This window comes from Dendropsophus ebraccatus, unplaced genomic scaffold (assembly GCF_027789765.1).
Source record: "Dendropsophus ebraccatus isolate aDenEbr1 unplaced genomic scaffold, aDenEbr1.pat pat_scaffold_473_ctg1, whole genome shotgun sequence".
NCBI classification, from domain to species: Eukaryota; Metazoa; Chordata; class Amphibia; order Anura; family Hylidae; genus Dendropsophus; species Dendropsophus ebraccatus.
This window is the reverse complement of record NW_027210077.1, coordinates 21444-41470: the sequence shown is the minus strand read 5'-3', so window position 1 is coordinate 41470 and position 20027 is coordinate 21444. Positions and strand designations below refer to the sequence as shown.

The window sequence follows — 20027 nt, the reverse complement described above, 5'->3', positions numbered from 1 at the left end:
AGATGTTTGGAGTTTTGAGAGCTTAGGCAATTTACGGCAAAGGCCAGGCGTTGCATGGCAGCGAAGAGGAATTTAAAAATTCAGCTTACAGTCCATCAGAACGATGTAGGGTTTCTTGGAGGTGGTGGGATTTTAGAAGCTCTTTGAATAAGGGTTTGGTGAGGCTCAGAAAAGAACACCCTTGCTCTGGAGATTCCCTGAAAGAACCTGCGCTATCAAATTCTGTTTTTCTACGCTCTTCTACTCGGCAACCTCCTAGAAAGGAGATAGTTAAGTAAAGAGAAAGACAAAGCCCGCGCTTCAGAACACTGTCAGAAGTGGGATTCGAACCCACGCCTCCAGAGGAGACTGCGACCTGAACGCAGCGCCTTAGACCGCTCGGCCATCCTGACAACCTGTCGGCAAGATAGTGTACTTTTCCAAACAGAACTATTCTACTCCTTAAGCCTTAGCGGGAGAACTTCTCCAAAGGAAAAACCATGACCGTCATTGGGTGTATATTACAATCTTGTGTACTACCCAAGCAAGGGTCAGGAAGACACGTGTGACTGCCCAGCTCCATGCTTGTGGCTCCTCAGCTCTTGGTAGCTCCAGATAGTACTTTGGGAGAAGTGCTGTACTACAGTTTGTACCCCTCCCGTGGAAGGCCATTGGCCACCGGGCACTCAGGAGGCCGAAATAGCTCAGTTGGGAGAGCGTTAGACTGAAGATCTAAAGGTCCCTGGTTCGATCCCGGGTTTCGGCAGGTGCTTTTTTAGGTACGCATCAACTAAAGTAATGAGATTGTAATGAGAACATTGAGGATACAGCTCAGATGTTTGGAGTTTTGAGAGCTTAGGCAATTTACGGCAAAGGCCAGGCGTTGCATGGCAGCGAAGAGGAATTTAAAAATTCAGCTTACAGTCCATCAGAACGATGTAGGGTTTCTTGGAGGTGGTGGGATTTTAGAAGCTCTTTGAAAAAGGGTTTGGTGAGGCTCAGAAAAGAACACCCTTGCTCTGGAGATTCCCTGAAAGAACCTGCGCTATCAAATTCTGTTTTTCTACGCTCTTCTACTCGGCAACCTCCTAGAAAGGAGATAGTTAAGTAAAGAGAAAGACAAAGCCCGCGCTTCAGAACACTGTCAGAAGTGGGATTCGAACCCACGCCTCCAGAGGAGACTGCGACCTGAACGCAGCGCCTTAGACCGCTCGGCCATCCTGACAACCTGTCGGCAAGATAGTGTACTTTTCCAAACAGAACTATTCTACTCCTTAAGCCTTAGCGGGAGAACTTCTCCAAAGGAAAAACCATGACCGTCATTGGGTGTATATTACAATCTTGTGTACTACCCAAGCAAGGGTCAGGAAGACACGTGTGACTGCCCAGCTCCATGCTTGTGGCTCCTCAGCTCTTGGTAGCTCCAGATAGTACTTTGGGAGAAGTGCTGTACTACAGTTTGTACCCCTCCCGTGGAAGGCCATTGGCCACTGGGCACTCAGGAGGCCGAAATAGCTCAGTTGGGAGAGCGTTAGACTGAAGATCTAAAGGTCCCTGGTTCGATCCCGGGTTTCGGCAGGTGCTTTTTTAGGTACGCATCAACTAAAGTAATGAGATTGTAATGAGAACATTGAGGATACAGCTCAGATGTTTGGAGTTTTGAGAGCTTAGGCAATTTACGGCAAAGGCCAGGCGTTGCATGGCAGCGAAGAGGAATTTAAAAATTCAGCTTACAGTCCATCAGAACGATGTAGGGTTTCTTGGAGGTGGTGGGATTTTAGAAGCTCTTTGAAAAAGGGTTTGGTGAGGCTCAGAAAAGAACACCCTTGCTCTGGAGATTCCCTGAAAGAACCTGCGCTATCAAATTCTGTTTTTCTACGCTCTTCTACTCGGCAACCTCCTAGAAAGGAGATAGTTAAGTAAAGAGAAAGACAAAGCCCGCGCTTCAGAACACTGTCAGAAGTTGGATTAGAACCCACGCCTCCAGAGGAGACTGCGACCTGAACGCAGCGCCTTAGACCGCTCGGCCATCCTGACAACCTGTCGGCAAGATAGTGTACTTTTCCAAACAGAACTATTATACTCCTTAAGCCTTAGCGGGAGAACTTCTCCAAAGGAAAAACCATGACCGTCATTGGGTGTATATTACAATCTTGTGTACTACCCAAGCAAGGGTCAGGAAGACACGTGTGACTGCCCAGCTCCATGCTTGTGGCTCCTCAGCTCTTGGTAGCTCCAGATAGTACTTTGGGAGAAGTGCTGTACTACAGTTTGAACCCCTCCCGTGGAAGGCCATTGGCCACCGGGCACTCAGGAGGCCGAAATAGCTCAGTTGGGAGAGCGTTAGACTGAAGATCTAAAGGTCCCTGGTTCGATCCCGGGTTTCGGCAGGTGCTTTTTTAGGTACGCATCAACTAAAGTAATGAGATTCGTTCCCGTCTTTCCTCCAAAATGGCCTGTCCTCGGCTTGTGTGCCGTTTTACCACTCGGCAGCACTGGCCTGGTTGGAGCTGAGCTGCAGTTCCAGGAGCAAACTGGTATGGTGGAAGAAAGCAGCTAACTAGCATTGCCCAGCTGGCCTAAACAATATTGCTCATGGGCACCATTCTTCAGTCTGCCTTCACCGGTCCTTGAAATTGAAGAAATGTGTAATGCACGCAGGCACGCTGGCATCATCCATCAGACGGCAGCAGACAGGAGCAGTCACGTCTGGCTGCAGTGAAAGATAAACCCCTGCCCCCATGAGGCTTCACCAGTGCGTAAAAGCGCCAGGAACATTGAGGATACAGCTCAGATGTTTGGAGTTTTGAGAGCTTAGGCAATTTACGGCAAAGGCCAGGCGTTGCATGGCAGCGAAGAGGAATTTAAAAATTCAGCTTACAGTCCATCAGAACGATGTAGGGTTTCTTGGAGGTGGTGGGATTTTAGAAGCTCTTTGAATAAGGGTTTGGTGAGGCTCAGAAAAGAACACCCTTGCTCTGGAGATTCCCTGAAAGAACCTGCGCTATCAAATTCTGTTTTTCTACGCTCTTCTACTCGGCAACCTCCTAGAAAGGAGATAGTTAAGTAAAGAGAAAGACAAAGCCCGCGCTTCAGAACACTGTCAGAAGTGGGATTCGAACCCACGCCTCCAGAGGAGACTGCGACCTGAACGCAGCGCCTTAGACCGCTCGGCCATCCTGACAACCTGTCGGCAAGATAGTGTACTTTTCCAAACAGAACTATTCTACTCCTTAAGCCTTAGCGGGAGAACTTCTCCAAAGGAAAAACCATGACCGTCATTGGGTGTATATTACAATCTTGTGTACTACCCAAGCAAGGGTCAGGAAGACACGTGTGACTGCCCAGCTCCATGCTTGTGGCTCCTCAGCTCTTGGTAGCTCCAGATAGTACTTTGGGAGAAGTGCTGTACTACAGTTTGTACCCCTCCCGTGGAAGGCCATTGGCCACCGGGCACTCAGGAGGCCGAAATAGCTCAGTTGGGAGAGCGTTAGACTGAAGATCTAAAGGTCCCTGGTTCGATCCCGGGTTTCGGCAGGTGCTTTTTTAGGTACGCATCAACTAAAGTAATGAGATTGTAATGAGAACATTGAGGATACAGCTCAGATGTTTGGAGTTTTGAGAGCTTAGGCAATTTACGGCAAAGGCCAGGCGTTGCATGGCAGCGAAGAGGAATTTAAAAATTCAGCTTACAGTCCATCAGAACGATGTAGGGTTTCTTGGAGGTGGTGGGATTTTAGAAGCTCTTTGAAAAAGGGTTTGGTGAGGCTCAGAAAAGAACACCCTTGCTCTGGAGATTCCCTGAAAGAACCTGCGCTATCAAATTCTGTTTTTCTACGCTCTTCTACTCGGCAACCTCCTAGAAAGGAGATAGTTAAGTAAAGAGAAAGACAAAGCCCGCGCTTCAGAACACTGTCAGAAGTGGGATTCGAACCCACGCCTCCAGAGGAGACTGCGACCTGAACGCAGCGCCTTAGACCGCTCGGCCATCCTGACAACCTGTCGGCAAGATAGTGTACTTTTCCAAACAGAACTATTCTACTCCTTAAGCCTTAACGGGAGAACTTCTCCAAAGGAAAAACCATGACCGTCATTGGGTGTATATTACAATCTTGTGTACTACCCAAGCAAGGGTCAGGAAGACACGTGTGACTGCCCAGCTCCATGCTTGTGGCTCCTCAGCTCTTGGTAGCTCCAGATAGTACTTTGGGAGAAGTGCTGTACTACAGTTTGTACCCCTCCCGTGGAAGGCCATTGGCCACCGGGCACTCAGGAGGCCGAAATAGCTCAGTTGGGAGAGCGTTAGACTGAAGATCTAAAGGTCCCTGGTTCGATCCCGGGTTTCGGCAGGTGCTTTTTTAGGTACGCATCAACTAAAGTAATGAGATTGTAATGAGAACATTGAGGATACAGCTCAGATGTTTGGAGTTTTGAGAGCTTAGGCAATTTACGGCAAAGGCCAGGCGTTGCATGGCAGCGAAGAGGAATTTAAAATTCAGCTTACAGTCCATCAGAACGATGTAGGGTTTCTTGGAGGTGGTGGGATTTTAGAAGCTCTTTGAAAAAGGGTTTGGTGAGGCTCAGAAAAGAACACCCTTGCTCTGGAGATTCCCTGAAAGAACCTGCGCTATCAAATTCTGTTTTTCTACGCTCTTCTACTCGGCAACCTCCTAGAAAGGAGATAGTTAAGTAAAGAGAAAGACAAAGCCCGCACTTCAGAACACTGTCAGAAGTGGGATTCGAACCCACGCCTCCAGAGGAGACTGCGACCTGAACGCAGCGCCTTAGACCGCTCGGCCATCCTGACAACCTGTCGGCAAGATAGTGTACTTTTCCAAACAGAACTATTCTACTCCTTAAGCCTTAACGGGAGAACTTCTCCAAAGGAAAAACCATGACCGTCATTGGGTGTATATTACAATCTTGTGTACTACCCAAGCAAGGGTCAGGAAGACACGTGTGACTGCCCAGCTCCATGCTTGTGGCTCCTCAGCTCTTGGTAGCTCCAGATAGTACTTTGGGAGAAGTGCTGTACTACAGTTTGTACCCCTCCCGTGGAAGGCCATTGGCCACCGGGCACTCAGGAGGCCGAAATAGCTCAGTTGGGAGAGCGTTAGACTGAAGATCTAAAGGTCCCTGGTTCGATCCCGGGTTTCGGCAGGTGCTTTTTTAGGTACGCATCAACTAAAGTAATGAGATTCGTTCCCGTCTTTCCTCCAATATGGCCTGTCCTCGGCTTGTGTGCCGTTTTACCACTCGGCAGCACTGGCCTGGTTGGAGCTGAGCTGCAGTTCCAGGAGCAAACTGGTATGGTGGAAGAAAGCAGCTAACTAGCATTGCCCAGCTGGCCTAAACGATATTGCTCATGGGCACCATTCTTCAGTCTGCCTTCACCGGTCCTTGAAATTGAAGAAATGTGTAATGCACGCAGGCACGCTGGCATCATCCATCAGACGGCAGCAGACAGGAGCAGTCACGTCTGGCTGCAGTGAAAGATAAACCCCTGCCCCCATGAGGCTTCACCAGTGCGTAAAAGCGCCAGGAACATTGAGGATACAGCTCAGATGTTTGGAGTTTTGAGAGCTTAGGCAATTTACGGCAAAGGCCAGGCGTTGCATGGCAGCGAAGAGGAATTTAAAAATTCAGCTTACAGTCCATCAGAACGATGTAGGGTTTCTTGGAGGTGGTGGGATTTTAGAAGCTCTTTGAAAAAGGGTTTGGTGAGGCTCAGAAAAGAACACCCTTGCTCTGGAGATTCCCTGAAAGAACCTGCGCTATCAAATTCTGTTTTTCTACGCTCTTCTACTCGGCAACCTCCTAGAAAGGAGATAGTTAACCGGCAACCTCCTAGAAAGTAAAGAGAAAGACAAAGCCCGCGCTTCAGAACACTGTCAGAAGTGGGATTCGAACCCACGCCTCCAGAGGAGACTGCGACCTGAACGCAGCGCCTTAGACCGCTCGGCCATCCTGACAACCTGTCGGCAAGATAGTGTACTTTTCCAAACAGAACTATTCTACTCCTTAAGCCTTAGCGGGAGAACTTCTCCAAAGGAAAAACCATGACCGTCATTGGGTGTATATTACAATCTTGTGTACTACCCAAGCAAGGGTCAGGAAGACACGTGTGACTGCCCAGCTCCATGCTTGTGGCTCCTCAGCTCTTGGTAGCTCCAGATAGTACTTTGGGAGAAGTGCTGTACTACAGTTTGTACCCCTCCCGTGGAAGGCCATTGGCCACCGGGCACTCAGGAGGCCGAAATAGCTCAGTTGGGAGAGCGTTAGACTGAAGATCTAAAGGTCCCTGGTTCGATCCCGGGTTTCGGCAGGTGCTTTTTTAGGTACGCATCAACTAAAGTAATGAGATTCGTTCCCGTCTTTCCTCCAATATGGCCTGTCCTCGGCTTGTGTGCCGTTTTACCACTCGGCAGCACTGGCCTGGTTGGAGCTGAGCTGCAGTTCCAGGAGCAAACTGGTATGGTGGAAGAAAGCAGCTAACTAGCATTGCCCAGCTGGCCTAAACGATATTGCTCATGGGCACCATTCTTCAGTCTGCCTTCACCGGTCCTTGAAATTGAAGAAATGTGTAATGCACGCAGGCACGCTGGCATCATCCATCAGACGGCAGCAGACAGGAGCAGTCACGTCTGGCTGCAGTGAAAGATAAACCCCTGCCCCCATGAGGCTTCACCAGTGCGTAAAAGCGCCAGGAACATTGAGGATACAGCTCAGATGTTTGGAGTTTTGAGAGCTTAGGCAATTTACGGCAAAGGCCAGGCGTTGCATGGCAGCGAAGAGGAATTTAAAAATTCAGCTTACAGTCCATCAGAACGATGTAGGGTTTCTTGGAGGTGGTGGGATTTTAGAAGCTCTTTGAATAAGGGTTTGGTGAGGCTCAGAAAAGAACACCCTTGCTCTGGAGATTCCCTGAAAGAACCTGCGCTATCAAATTCTGTTTTTCTACGCTCTTCTACTCGGCAACCTCCTAGAAAGGAGATAGTTAAGTAAAGAGAAAGACAAAGCCCGCGCTTCAGAACACTGTCAGAAGTGGGATTCGAACCCACGCCTCCAGAGGAGACTGCGACCTGAACGCAGCGCCTTAGACCGCTCGGCCATCCTGACAACCTGTCGGCAAGATAGTGTACTTTTCCAAACAGAACTATTCTACTCCTTAAGCCTTAACGGGAGAACTTCTCCAAAGGAAAAACCATGACCGTCATTGGGTGTATATTACAATCTTGTGTACTACCCAAGCAAGGGTCAGGAAGACACGTGTGACTGCCCAGCTCCATGCTTGTGGCTCCTCAGCTCTTGGTAGCTCCAGATAGTACTTTGGGAGAAGTGCTGTACTACAGTTTGTACCCCTCCCGTGGAAGGCCATTGGCCACCGGGCACTCAGGAGGCCGAAATAGCTCAGTTGGGAGAGCGTTAGACTGAAGATCTAAAGGTCCCTGGTTCGATCCCGGGTTTCGGCAGGTGCTTTTTTAGGTACGCATCAACTAAAGTAATGAGATTCGTTCCCGTCTTTCCTCCAATATGGCCTGTCCTCGGCTTGTGTGCCGTTTTACCACTCGGCAGCACTGGCCTGGTTGGAGCTGAGCTGCAGTTCCAGGAGCAAACTGGTATGGTGGAAGAAAGCAGCTAACTAGCATTGCCCAGCTGGCCTAAACGATATTGCTCATGGGCACCATTCTTCAGTCTGCCTTCACCGGTCCTTGAAATTGAAGAAATGTGTAATGCACGCAGGCACGCTGGCATCATCCATCAGACGGCAGCAGACAGGAGCAGTCACGTCTGGCTGCAGTGAAAGATAAACCCCTGCCCCCATGAGGCTTCACCAGTGCGTAAAAGCGCCAGGAACATTGAGGATACAGCTCAGATGTTTGGAGTTTTGAGAGCTTAGGCAATTTACGGCAAAGGCCAGGCGTTGCATGGCAGCGAAGAGGAATTTAAAAATTCAGCTTACAGTCCATCAGAACGATGTAGGGTTTCTTGGAGGTGGTGGGATTTTAGAAGCTCTTTGAAAAAGGGTTTGGTGAGGCTCAGAAAAGAACACCCTTGCTCTGGAGATTCCCTGAAAGAACCTGCGCTATCAAATTCTGTTTTTCTACGCTCTTCTACTCGGCAACCTCCTAGAAAGGAGATAGTTAACCGGCAACCTCCTAGAAAGTAAAGAGAAAGACAAAGCCCGCGCTTCAGAACACTGTCAGAAGTGGGATTCGAACCCACGCCTCCAGAGGAGACTGCGACCTGAACGCAGCGCCTTAGACCGCTCGGCCATCCTGACAACCTGTCGGCAAGATAGTGTACTTTTCCAAACAGAACTATTCTACTCCTTAAGCCTTAGCGGGAGAACTTCTCCAAAGGAAAAACCATGACCGTCATTGGGTGTACATTACAATCTTGTGTACTACCCAAGCAAGGGTCAGGAAGACACGTGTGACTGCCCAGCTCCATGCTTGTGGCTCCTCAGCTCTTGGTAGCTCCAGATAGTACTTTGGGAGAAGTGCTGTACTACAGTTTGTACCCCTCCCGTGGAAGGCCATTGGCCACCGGGCACTCAGGAGGCCGAAATAGCTCAGTTGGGAGAGCGTTAGACTGAAGATCTAAAGGTCCCTGGTTCGATCCCGGGTTTCGGCAGGTGCTTTTTTAGGTACGCATCAACTAAAGTAATGAGATTCGTTCCCGTCTTTCCTCCAATATGGCCTGTCCTCGGCTTGTGTGCCGTTTTACCACTCGGCAGCACTGGCCTGGTTGGAGCTGAGCTGCAGTTCCAGGAGCAAACTGGTATGGTGGAAGAAAGCAGCTAACTAGCATTGCCCAGCTGGCCTAAACGATATTGCTCATGGGCACCATTCTTCAGTCTGCCTTCACCGGTCCTTGAAATTGAAGAAATGTGTAATGCACGCAGGCACGCTGGCATCATCCATCAGACGGCAGCAGACAGGAGCAGTCACGTCTGGCTGCAGTGAAAGATAAACCCCTGCCCCCATGAGGCTTCACCAGTGCGTAAAAGCGCCAGGAACATTGAGGATACAGCTCAGATGTTTGGAGTTTTGAGAGCTTAGGCAATTTACGGCAAAGGCCAGGCGTTGCATGGCAGCGAAGAGGAATTTAAAAATTCAGCTTACAGTCCATCAGAACGATGTAGGGTTTCTTGGAGGTGGTGGGATTTTAGAAGCTCTTTGAAAAAGGGTTTGGTGAGGCTCAGAAAAGAACACCCTTGCTCTGGAGATTCCCTGAAAGAACCTGCGCTATCAAATTCTGTTTTTCTACGCTCTTCTACTCGGCAACCTCCTAGAAAGGAGATAGTTAAGTAAAGAGAAAGACAAAGCCCGCGCTTCAGAACACTGTTAGAAGTGGGATTCGAACCCACGCCTCCAGAGGAGACTGCGACCTGAACGCAGCGCCTTAGACCGCTCGGCCATCCTGACAACCTGTCGGCAAGATAGTGTACTTTTCCAAACAGAACTATTCTACTCCTTAAGCCTTAGCGGGAGAACTTCTCCAAAGGAAAAACCATGACCGTCATTGGGTGTATATTACAATCTTGTGTACTACCCAAGCAAGGGTCAGGAAGACACGTGTGACTGCCCAGCTCCATGCTTGTGGCTCCTCAGCTCTTGGTAGCTCCAGATAGTACTTTGGGAGAAGTGCTGTACTACAGTTTGTACCCCTCCCGTGGAAGGCCATTGGCCACCGGGCACTCAGGAGGCCGAAATAGCTCAGTTGGGAGAGCGTTAGACTGAAGATCTAAAGGTCCCTGGTTCGATCCCGGGTTTCGGCAGGTGCTTTTTTAGGTACGCATCAACTAAAGTAATGAGATTGTAATGAGAACATTGAGGATACAGCTCAGATGTTTGGAGTTTTGAGAGCTTAGGCAATTTACGGCAAAGGCCAGGCGTTGCATGGCAGCGAAGAGGAATTTAAAAATTCAGCTTACAGTCCATCAGAACGATGTAGGGTTTCTTGGAGGTGGTGGGATTTTAGAAGCTCTTTGAAAAAGGGTTTGGTGAGGCTCAGAAAAGAACACCCTTGCTCTGGAGATTCCCTGAAAGAACCTGCGCTATCAAATTCTGTTTTTCTACGCTCTTCTACTCGGCAACCTCCTAGAAAGGAGATAGTTAAGTAAAGAGAAAGACAAAGCCCGCGCTTCAGAACACTGTCAGAAGTTGGATTAGAACCCACGCCTCCAGAGGAGACTGCGACCTGAACGCAGCGCCTTAGACCGCTCGGCCATCCTGACAACCTGTCGGCAAGATAGTGTACTTTTCCAAACAGAACTATTCTACTCCTTAAGCCTTAGCGGGAGAACTTCTCCAAAGGAAAAACCATGACCGTCATTGGGTGTATATTACAATCTTGTGTACTACCCAAGCAAGGGTCAGGAAGACACGTGTGACTGCCCAGCTCCATGCTTGTGGCTCCTCAGCTCTTGGTAGCTCCAGATAGTACTTTGGGAGAAGTGCTGTACTACAGTTTGTACCCCTCCCGTGGAAGGCCATTGGCCACCGGGCACTCAGGAGGCCGAAATAGCTCGGTTGGGAGAGCGTTAGACTGAAGGTCTAAAGGTCCCTGGTTCGATCCCGGGTTTCGGCAGGTGCTTTTTTAGGTACGCATCAACTAAAGTAATGAGATTCGTTCCCGTCTTTCCTCCAAAATGGCCTGTCCTCGGCTTGTGTGCCGTTTTACCACTCGGCAGCACTGGCCTGGTTGGAGCTGAGCTGCAGTTCCAGGAGCAAACTGGTATGGTGGAAGAAAGCAGCTAACTAGCATTGCCCAGCTGGCCTAAATAATATTGCTCATGGGCACCATTCTTCAGTCTGCCTTCACCGGTCCTTGAAATTGAAGAAATGTGTAATGCACGCAGGCACGCTGGCATCATCCATCAGACGGCAGCAGACAGGAGCAGTCACGTCTGGCTGCAGTGAAAGATAAACCCCTGCCCCCATGAGGCTTCACCAGTGCGTAAAAGCGCCAGGAACATTGAGGATACAGCTCAGATGTTTGGAGTTTTGAGAGCTTAGGCAATTTACGGCAAAGGCCAGGCGTTGCATGGCAGCGAAGAGGAATTTAAAAATTCAGCTTACAGTCCATCAGAACGATGTAGGGTTTCTTGGAGGTGGTGGGATTTTAGAAGCTCTTTGAATAAGGGTTTGGTGAGGCTCAGAAAAGAACACCCTTGCTCTGGAGATTCCCTGAAAGAACCTGCGCTATCAAATTCTGTTTTTCTACGCTCTTCTACTCGGCAACCTCCTAGAAAGGAGATAGTTAAGTAAAGAGAAAGACAAAGCCCGCGCTTCAGAACACTGTCAGAAGTGGGATTCGAACCCACGCCTCCAGAGGAGACTGCGACCTGAACGCAGCGCCTTAGACCGCTCGGCCATCCTGACAACCTGTCGGCAAGATAGTGTACTTTTCCAAACAGAACTATTCTACTCCTTAAGCCTTAGCGGGAGAACTTCTCCAAAGGAAAAACCATGACCGTCATTGGGTGTATATTACAATCTTGTGTACTACCCAAGCAAGGGTCAGGAAGACACGTGTGACTGCCCAGCTCCATGCTTGTGGCTCCTCAGCTCTTGGTAGCTCCAGATAGTACTTTGGGAGAAGTGCTGTACTACAGTTTGTACCCCTCCCGTGGAAGGCCATTGGCCACCGGGCACTCAGGAGGCCGAAATAGCTCAGTTGGGAGAGCGTTAGACTGAAGATCTAAAGGTCCCTGGTTCGATCCCGGGTTTCGGCAGGTGCTTTTTTAGGTACGCATCAACTAAAGTAATGAGATTGTAATGAGAACATTGAGGATACAGCTCAGATGTTTGGAGTTTTGAGAGCTTAGGCAATTTACGGCAAAGGCCAGGCGTTGCATGGCAGCGAAGAGGAATTTAAAAATTCAGCTTACAGTCCATCAGAACGATGTAGGGTTTCTTGGAGGTGGTGGGATTTTAGAAGCTCTTTGAAAAAGGGTTTGGTGAGGCTCAGAAAAGAACACCCTTGCTCTGGAGATTCCCTGAAAGAACCTGCGCTATCAAATTCTGTTTTTCTACGCTCTTCTACTCGGCAACCTCCTAGAAAGGAGATAGTTAAGTAAAGAGAAAGACAAAGCCCGCGCTTCAGAACACTGTCAGAAGTTGGATTAGAACCCAAGCCTCCAGAGGAGACTGCGACCTGAACGCAGCGCCTTAGACCGCTCGGCCATCCTGACAACCTGTCGGCAAGATAGTGTACTTTTCCAAACAGAACTATTCTACTCCTTAAGCCTTAGCGGGAGAACTTCTCCAAAGGAAAAACCATGACCGTCATTGGGTGTATATTACAATCTTGTGTACTACCCAAGCAAGGGTCAGGAAGACACGTGTGACTGCCCAGCTCCATGCTTGTGGCTCCTCAGCTCTTGGTAGCTCCAGATAGTACTTTGGGAGAAGTGCTGTACTACAGTTTGTACCCCTCCCGTGGAAGGCCATTGGCCACCGGGCACTCAGGAGGCCGAAATAGCTCAGTTGGGAGAGCGTTAGACTGAAGATCTAAAGGTCCCTGGTTCGATCCCGGGTTTCGGCAGGTGCTTTTTTAGGTACGCATCAACTAAAGTAATGAGATTCGTTCCCGTCTTTCCTCCAAAATGGCCTGTCCTCGGCTTGTGTGCCGTTTTACCACTCGGCAGCACTGGCCTGGTTGGAGCTGAGCTGCAGTTCCAGGAGCAAACTGGTATGGTGGAAGAAAGCAGCTAACTAGCATTGCCCAGCTGGCCTAAACAATATTGCTCATGGGCACCATTCTTCAGTCTGCCTTCACCGGTCCTTGAAATTGAAGAAATGTGTAATGCACGCAGGCACGCTGGCATCATCCATCAGACGGCAGCAGACAGGAGCAGTCACGTCTGGCTGCAGTGAAAGATAAACCCCTGCCCCCATGAGGCTTCACCAGTGCGTAAAAGCGCCAGGAACATTGAGGATACAGCTCAGATGTTTGGAGTTTTGAGAGCTTAGGCAATTTACGGCAAAGGCCAGGCGTTGCATGGCAGCGAAGAGGAATTTAAAAATTCAGCTTACAGTCCATCAGAACGATGTAGGGTTTCTTGGAGGTGGTGGGATTTTAGAAGCTCTTTGAATAAGGGTTTGGTGAGGCTCAGAAAAGAACACCCTTGCTCTGGAGATTCCCTGAAAGAACCTGCGCTATCAAATTCTGTTTTCTACGCTCTTCTACTCGGCAACCTCCTAGAAAGGAGATAGTTAAGTAAAGAGAAAGACAAAGCCCGCGCTTCAGAACACTGTCAGAAGTGGGATTCGAACCCACGCCTCCAGAGGAGACTGCGACCTGAACGCAGCGCCTTAGACCGCTCGGCCATCCTGACAACCTGTCGGCAAGATAGTGTACTTTTCCAAACAGAACTATTCTACTCCTTAAGCCTTAGCGGGAGAACTTCTCCAAAGGAAAAACCATGACCGTCATTGGGTGTATATTACAATCTTGTGTACTACCCAAGCAAGGGTCAGGAAGACACGTGTGACTGCCCAGCTCCATGCTTGTGGCTCCTCAGCTCTTGGTAGCTCCAGATAGTACTTTGGGAGAAGTGCTGTACTACAGTTTGTACCCCTCCCGTGGAAGGCCATTGGCCACCGGGCACTCAGGAGGCCGAAATAGCTCAGTTGGGAGAGCGTTAGACTGAAGATCTAAAGGTCCCTGGTTCGATCCCGGGTTTCGGCAGGTGCTTTTTTAGGTACGCATCAACTAAAGTAATGAGATTGTAATGAGAACATTGAGGATACAGCTCAGATGTTTGGAGTTTTGAGAGCTTAGGCAATTTACGGCAAAGGCCAGGCGTTGCATGGCAGCGAAGAGGAATTTAAAAATTCAGCTTACAGTCCATCAGAACGATGTAGGGTTTCTTGGAGGTGGTGGGATTTTAGAAGCTCTTTGAAAAAGGGTTTGGTGAGGCTCAGAAAAGAACACCCTTGCTCTGGAGATTCCCTGAAAGAACCTGCGCTATCAAATTCTGTTTTTCTACGCTCTTCTACTCGGCAACCTCCTAGAAAGGAGATAGTTAAGTAAAGAGAAAGACAAAGCCCGCGCTTCAGAACACTGTCAGAAGTTGGATTAGAACCCAAGCCTCCAGAGGAGACTGCGACCTGAACGCAGCGCCTTAGACCGCTCGGCCATCCTGACAACCTGTCGGCAAGATAGTGTACTTTTCCAAACAGAACTATTCTACTCCTTAAGCCTTAGCGGGAGAACTTCTCCAAAGGAAAAACCATGACCGTCATTGGGTGTATATTACAATCTTGTGTACTACCCAAGCAAGGGTCAGGAAGACACGTGTGACTGCCCAGCTCCATGCTTGTGGCTCCTCAGCTCTTGGTAGCTCCAGATAGTACTTTGGGAGAAGTGCTGTACTACAGTTTGTACCCCTCCCGTGGAAGGCCATTGGCCACCGGGCACTCAGGAGGCCGAAATAGCTCAGTTGGGAGAGCGTTAGACTGAAGATCTAAAGGTCCCTGGTTCGATCCCGGGTTTCGGCAGGTGCTTTTTTAGGTACGCATCAACTAAAGTAATGAGATTCGTTCCCGTCTTTCCTCCAAAATGGCCTGTCCTCGGCTTGTGTGCCGTTTTACCACTCGGCAGCACTGGCCTGGTTGGAGCTGAGCTGCAGTTCCAGGAGCAAACTGGTATGGTGGAAGAAAGCAGCTAACTAGCATTGCCCAGCTGGCCTAAACAATATTGCTCATGGGCACCATTCTTCAGTCTGCCTTCACCGGTCCTTGAAATTGAAGAAATGTGTAATGCACGCAGGCACGCTGGCATCATCCATCAGACGGCAGCAGACAGGAGCAGTCACGTCTGGCTGCAGTGAAAGATAAACCCCTGCCCCCATGAGGCTTCACCAGTGCGTAAAAGCGCCAGGAACATTGAGGATACAGCTCAGATGTTTGGAGTTTTGAGAGCTTAGGCAATTTACGGCAAAGGCCAGGCGTTGCATGGCAGCGAAGAGGAATTTAAAAATTCAGCTTACAGTCCATCAGAACGATGTAGGGTTTCTTGGAGGTGGTGGGATTTTAGAAGCTCTTTGAATAAGGGTTTGGTGAGGCTCAGAAAAGAACACCCTTGCTCTGGAGATTCCCTGAAAGAACCTGCGCTATCAAATTCTGTTTTTCTACGCTCTTCTACTCGGCAACCTCCTAGAAAGGAGATAGTTAAGTAAAGAGAAAGACAAAGCCCGCGCTTCAGAACACTGTCAGAAGTGGGATTCGAACCCACGCCTCCAGAGGAGACTGCGACCTGAACGCAGCGCCTTAGACCGCTCGGCCATCCTGACAACCTGTCGGCAAGATAGTGTACTTTTCCAAACAGAACTATTCTACTCCTTAAGCCTTAGCGGGAGAACTTCTCCAAAGGAAAAACCATGACCGTCATTGGGTGTATATTACAATCTTGTGTACTACCCAAGCAAGGGTCAGGAAGACACGTGTGACTGCCCAGCTCCATGCTTGTGGCTCCTCAGCTCTTGGTAGCTCCAGATAGTACTTTGGGAGAAGTGCTGTACTACAGTTTGTACCCCTCCCGTGGAAGGCCATTGGCCACCGTGCACTCAGGAGGCCGAAATAGCTCAGTTGGGAGAGCGTTAGACTGAAGACCCGATCCCGGGTTTCGGCAGGTGCTTTTTTAGGTACGCATCAACTAAAGTAATGAGATTGTAATGAGAACATTGAGGATACAGCTCAGATGTTTGGAGTTTTGAGAGCTTAGGCAATTTACGGCAAAGGCCAGGCGTTGCATGGCAGCTAAGAGGAATTTAAAAATTCAGCTTACAGTCCATCAGAACGATGTAGGGTTTCTTGGAGGTGGTGGGATTTTAGAAGCTCTTTGAATAAGGGTTTGGTGAGGCTCAGAAAAGAACACCCTTGCTCTGGAGATTCCCTGAAAGAACCTGCGCTATCAAATTCTGTTTTTCTACGCTCTTCTACTCGGCAACCTCCTAGAAAGGAGATAGTTAAGTAAAGAGAAAGACAAAGCCCGCGCTTCAGAACACTGTCAGAAGTTGGATTAGAACCCACGCCTCCAGAGGAGACTGCGACCTGAACGCAGCGCCTTAGACCGCTCGGCCATCCTGACAACCTGTCGGCAAGATAGTGTACTTTTCCAAACAGAACTATTCTACTCCTTAAGCCTTAGCGGGAGAACTTCTCCAAAGGAAAAACCATGACCGTCATTGGGTGTATATTACAATCTTGTGTACTACCCAAGCAAGGGTCAGGAAGACACGTGTGACGGCCCAGCTCCATGCTTGTGGCTCCTCAGCTCTTGGTAGCTCCAGATAGTACTTTGGGAGAAGTGCTGTACTACAGTTTGTACCCCTCCCGTGGAAGGCCATTGGCCACCGGGCACTCAGGAGGCCGAAATAGCTCAGTTGGGAGAGCGTTAGACTGAAGATCTAAAGGTCCCTGGTTCGATCCCGGGTTTCGGCAGGTGCTTTTTTAGGTACGCATCAACTAAAGTAATGAGATTCGTTCCCGTCTTTCCTCCAAAATGGCCTGTCCTCGGCTTGTGTGCCGTTTTACCACTCGGCAGCACTGGCCTGGTTGGAGCTGAGCTGCAGTTCCAGGAGCAAACTGGTATGGTGGAAGAAAGCAGCTAACTAGCATTGCCCAGCTGGCCTAAACAATATTGCTCATGGGCACCATTCTTCAGTCTGCCTTCACCGGTCCTTGAAATTGAAGAAATGTGTAATGCACGCAGGCACGCTGGCATCATCCATCAGACGGCAGCAGACAGGAGCAGTCACGTCTGGCTGCAGTGAAAGATAAACCCCTGCCCCCATGAGGCTTCACCAGTGCGTAAAAGCGCCAGGAACATTGAGGATACAGCTCAGATGTTTGGAGTTTTGAGAGCTTAGGCAATTTACGGCAAAGGCCAGGCGTTGCATGGCAGCGAAGAGGAATTTAAAAATTCAGCTTACAGTCCATCAGAACGATGTAGGGTTTCTTGGAGGTGGTGGGATTTTAGAAGCTCTTTGAATAAGGGTTTGGTGAGGCTCAGAAAAGAACACCCTTGCTCTGGAGATTCCCTGAAAGAACCTGCGCTATCAAATTCTGTTTTTCTACGCTCTTCTACTCGGCAACCTCCTAGAAAGGAGATAGTTAAGTAAAGAGAAAGACAAAGCCCGCGCTTCAGAACACTGTCAGAAGTGGGATTCGAACCCACGCCTCCAGAGGAGACTGCGACCTGAACGCAGCGCCTTAGACCGCTCGGCCATCCTGACAACCTGTCGGCAAGATAGTGTACTTTTCCAAACAGAACTATTCTACTCCTTAAGCCTTAGCGGGAGAACTTCTCCAAAGGAAAAAACCATGACCGTCATTGGGTGTATATTACAATCTTGTGTACTACCCAAGCAAGGGTCAGGAAGACACGTGTGACTGCCCAGCTCCATGCTTGTGGCTCCTCAGCTCTTGGTAGCTCCAGATAGTACTTTGGGAGAAGTGCTGTACTACAGTTTGTACCCCTCCCGTGGAAGGCCATTGGCCACCGGGCACTCAGGAGGCCGAAATAGCTCAGTTGGGAGAGCGTTAGACTGAAGATCTAAAGGTCCCTGGTTCGATCCCGGGTTTCGGCAGGTGCTTTTTAGGTACGCATCAACTAAAGTAATGAGATTGTAATGAGAACATTGAGGATACAGCTCAGATGTTTGGAGTTTTGAGAGCTTAGGCAATTTACGGCAAAGGCCAGGCGTTGCATGGCAGCGAAGAGGAATTTAAAAATTCAGCTTACAGTCCATCAGAACGATGTAGGGTTTCTTGGAGGTGGTGGGATTTTAGAAGCTCTTTGAAAAAGGGTTTGGTGAGGCTCAGAAAAGAACACCCTTGCTCTGGAGATTCCCTGAAAGAACCTGCGCTATCAAATTCTGTTTTTCTACGCTCTTCTACTCGGCAACCTCCTAGAAAGGAGATAGTTAAGTAAGAGAAAGACAAAGCCCGCGCTTCAGAACACTGTCAGAAGTTGGATTAGAACCCACGCCTCCAGAGGAGACTGCGACCTGAACGCAGCGCCTTAGACCGCTCGGCCATCCTGACAACCTGTCGGCAAGATAGTGTACTTTTCCAAACAGAACTATTATACTCCTTAAGCCTTAGCGGGAGAACTTCTCCAAAGGAAAAACCATGACCGTCATTGGGTGTATATTACAATCTTGTGTACTACCCAAGCAAGGGTCAGGAAGACACGTGTGACTGCCCAGCTCCATGCTTGTGGCTCCTCAGCTCTTGGTAGCTCCAGATAGTACTTTGGGAGAAGTGCTGTACTACAGTTTGTACCCCTCCCGTGGAAGGCCATTGGCCACCGGGCACTCAGGAGGCCGAAATAGCTCAGTTGGGAGAGCGTTAGACTGAAGATCTAAAGGTCCCTGGTTCGATCCCGGGTTTCGGCAGGTGCTTTTTTAGGTACGCATCAACTAAAGTAATGAGATTCGTTCCCGTCTTTCCTCCAAAATGGCCTGTCCTCGGCTTGTGTGCCGTTTTACCACTCGGCAGCACTGGCCTGGTTGGAGCTGAGCTGCAGTTCCAGGAGCAAACTGGTATGGTGGAAGAAAGCAGCTAACTAGCATTGCCCAGCTGGCCTAAACAATATTGCTCATGGGCACCATTCTTCAGTCTGCCTTCACCGGTCCTTGAAATTGAAGAAATGTGTAATGCACGCAGGCACGCTGGCATCATCCATCAGACGGCAGCAGACAGGAGCAGTCACGTCTGGCTGCAGTGAAAGATAAACCCCTGCCCCCATGAGGCTTCACCAGTGCGTAAAAGCGCCAGGAACATTGAGGATACAGCTCAGATGTTTGGAGTTTTGAGAGCTTAGGCAATTACGGCAAAGGCCAGGCGTTGCATGGCAGCGAAGAGGAATTTAAAAATTCAGCTTACAGTCCATCAGAACGATGTAGGGTTTCTTGGAGGTGGTGGGATTTTAGAAGCTCTTTGAAAAAGGGTTTGGTGAGGCTCAGAAAAGAACACCCTTGCTCTGGAGATTCCCTGAAAGAACCTGCGCTATCAAATTCTGTTTTTCTACGCTCTTCTACTCGGCAACCTCCTAGAAAGGAGATAGTTAAGTAAAGAGAAAGACAAAGCCCGCGCTTCAGAACACTGTCAGAAGTGGGATTCGAACCCACGCCTCCAGAGGAGACTGCGACCTGAACGCAGCGCCTTAGACCGCTCGGCCATCCTGACAACCTGTCGGCAAGATAGTGTACTTTTCCAAACAGAACTATTCTACTCCTTAAGCCTTAGCGGGAGAACTTCTCCAAAGGAAAAACCATGACCGTCATTGGGTGTATATTACAATCTTGTGTACTACCCAAGCAAGGGTCAGGAAGACACGTGTGACTGCCCAGCTCCATGCTTGTGGCTCCTCAGCTCTTGGTAGCTCCAGATAGTACTTTGGGAGAAGTGCTGTACTACAGTTTGTACCCCTCCCGTGGAAGGCCATTGGCCACCGGGCACTCAGGAGGCCGAAATAGCTCAGTTGGGAGAGCGTTAGACTGAAGATCTAAAGGTCCCTGGTTCGATCCCGGGTTTCGGCAGGTGCTTTTTTAGGTACGCATCAACTAAAGTAATGAGATTGTAATGAGAACATTGAGGATACAGCTCAGATGTTTGGAGTTTTGAGAGCTTAGGCAATTTACGGCAAAGGCCAGGCGTTGCATGGCAGCGAAGAGGAATTTAAAAATTCAGCTTACAGTCCATCAGAACGATGTAGGGTTTCTTGGAGGTGGTGGGATTTTAGAAGCTCTTTGAAAAAGGGTTTGGTGAGGCTCAGAAAAGAACACCCTTGCTCTGGAGATTCCCTGAAAGAACCTGCGCTATCAAATTCTGTTTTCTACGCTCTTCTACTCGGCAACCTCCTAGAAAGGAGATAGTTAAGTAAAGAGAAAGACAAAGCCCGCGCTTCAGAACACTGTCAGAAGTGGGATTCGAACCCACGCCTCCAGAGGAGACTGCGACCTGAACGCAGCGCCTTAGACCGCTCGGCCATCCTGACAACCTGTCGGCAAGATAGTGTACTTTTCC

The 20027-nt window shown here is 49.3% G+C and overlaps 14 non-coding genes across 14 annotated transcripts; all 14 read right to left on the bottom strand.

Annotated features, from left to right (window-relative positions):
• Positions 1–309: 309 nt before the first annotated feature.
• TRNAL-CAG (transfer RNA leucine (anticodon CAG)) lies at positions 310–392 on the bottom strand. Its single transcript has one exon. It is a non-coding gene; the product is annotated as a tRNA-Leu (tRNA).
• Positions 393–1121: 729 nt separating this feature from the next.
• On the bottom strand, positions 1122–1204 carry TRNAL-CAG (transfer RNA leucine (anticodon CAG)). The gene has a single exon. It is a non-coding gene; the product is annotated as a tRNA-Leu (tRNA).
• Positions 1205–3080: 1876 nt separating this feature from the next.
• On the bottom strand, positions 3081–3163 carry TRNAL-CAG (transfer RNA leucine (anticodon CAG)). Its single transcript has one exon. It is a non-coding gene; the product is annotated as a tRNA-Leu (tRNA).
• Positions 3164–3892: 729 nt separating this feature from the next.
• On the bottom strand, positions 3893–3975 carry TRNAL-CAG (transfer RNA leucine (anticodon CAG)). The gene has a single exon. It is a non-coding gene; the product is annotated as a tRNA-Leu (tRNA).
• A 728-nt stretch (positions 3976–4703) lies between these two features.
• Positions 4704–4786, bottom strand: TRNAL-CAG (transfer RNA leucine (anticodon CAG)). The gene has a single exon. It is a non-coding gene; the product is annotated as a tRNA-Leu (tRNA).
• A 1082-nt stretch (positions 4787–5868) lies between these two features.
• Positions 5869–5951, bottom strand: TRNAL-CAG (transfer RNA leucine (anticodon CAG)). The gene has a single exon. It is a non-coding gene; the product is annotated as a tRNA-Leu (tRNA).
• A 1064-nt stretch (positions 5952–7015) lies between these two features.
• Positions 7016–7098, bottom strand: TRNAL-CAG (transfer RNA leucine (anticodon CAG)). Its single transcript has one exon. It is a non-coding gene; the product is annotated as a tRNA-Leu (tRNA).
• A 1082-nt stretch (positions 7099–8180) lies between these two features.
• On the bottom strand, positions 8181–8263 carry TRNAL-CAG (transfer RNA leucine (anticodon CAG)). The gene has a single exon. It is a non-coding gene; the product is annotated as a tRNA-Leu (tRNA).
• Positions 8264–11286: 3023 nt separating this feature from the next.
• TRNAL-CAG (transfer RNA leucine (anticodon CAG)) lies at positions 11287–11369 on the bottom strand. Its single transcript has one exon. It is a non-coding gene; the product is annotated as a tRNA-Leu (tRNA).
• Positions 11370–13244: 1875 nt separating this feature from the next.
• TRNAL-CAG (transfer RNA leucine (anticodon CAG)) lies at positions 13245–13327 on the bottom strand. Its single transcript has one exon. It is a non-coding gene; the product is annotated as a tRNA-Leu (tRNA).
• Positions 13328–15203: 1876 nt separating this feature from the next.
• TRNAL-CAG (transfer RNA leucine (anticodon CAG)) lies at positions 15204–15286 on the bottom strand. Its single transcript has one exon. It is a non-coding gene; the product is annotated as a tRNA-Leu (tRNA).
• Positions 15287–17147: 1861 nt separating this feature from the next.
• Positions 17148–17230, bottom strand: TRNAL-CAG (transfer RNA leucine (anticodon CAG)). Its single transcript has one exon. It is a non-coding gene; the product is annotated as a tRNA-Leu (tRNA).
• A 1874-nt stretch (positions 17231–19104) lies between these two features.
• On the bottom strand, positions 19105–19187 carry TRNAL-CAG (transfer RNA leucine (anticodon CAG)). The gene has a single exon. It is a non-coding gene; the product is annotated as a tRNA-Leu (tRNA).
• A 728-nt stretch (positions 19188–19915) lies between these two features.
• On the bottom strand, positions 19916–19998 carry TRNAL-CAG (transfer RNA leucine (anticodon CAG)). The gene has a single exon. It is a non-coding gene; the product is annotated as a tRNA-Leu (tRNA).
• Positions 19999–20027: the final 29 nt, after the last annotated feature.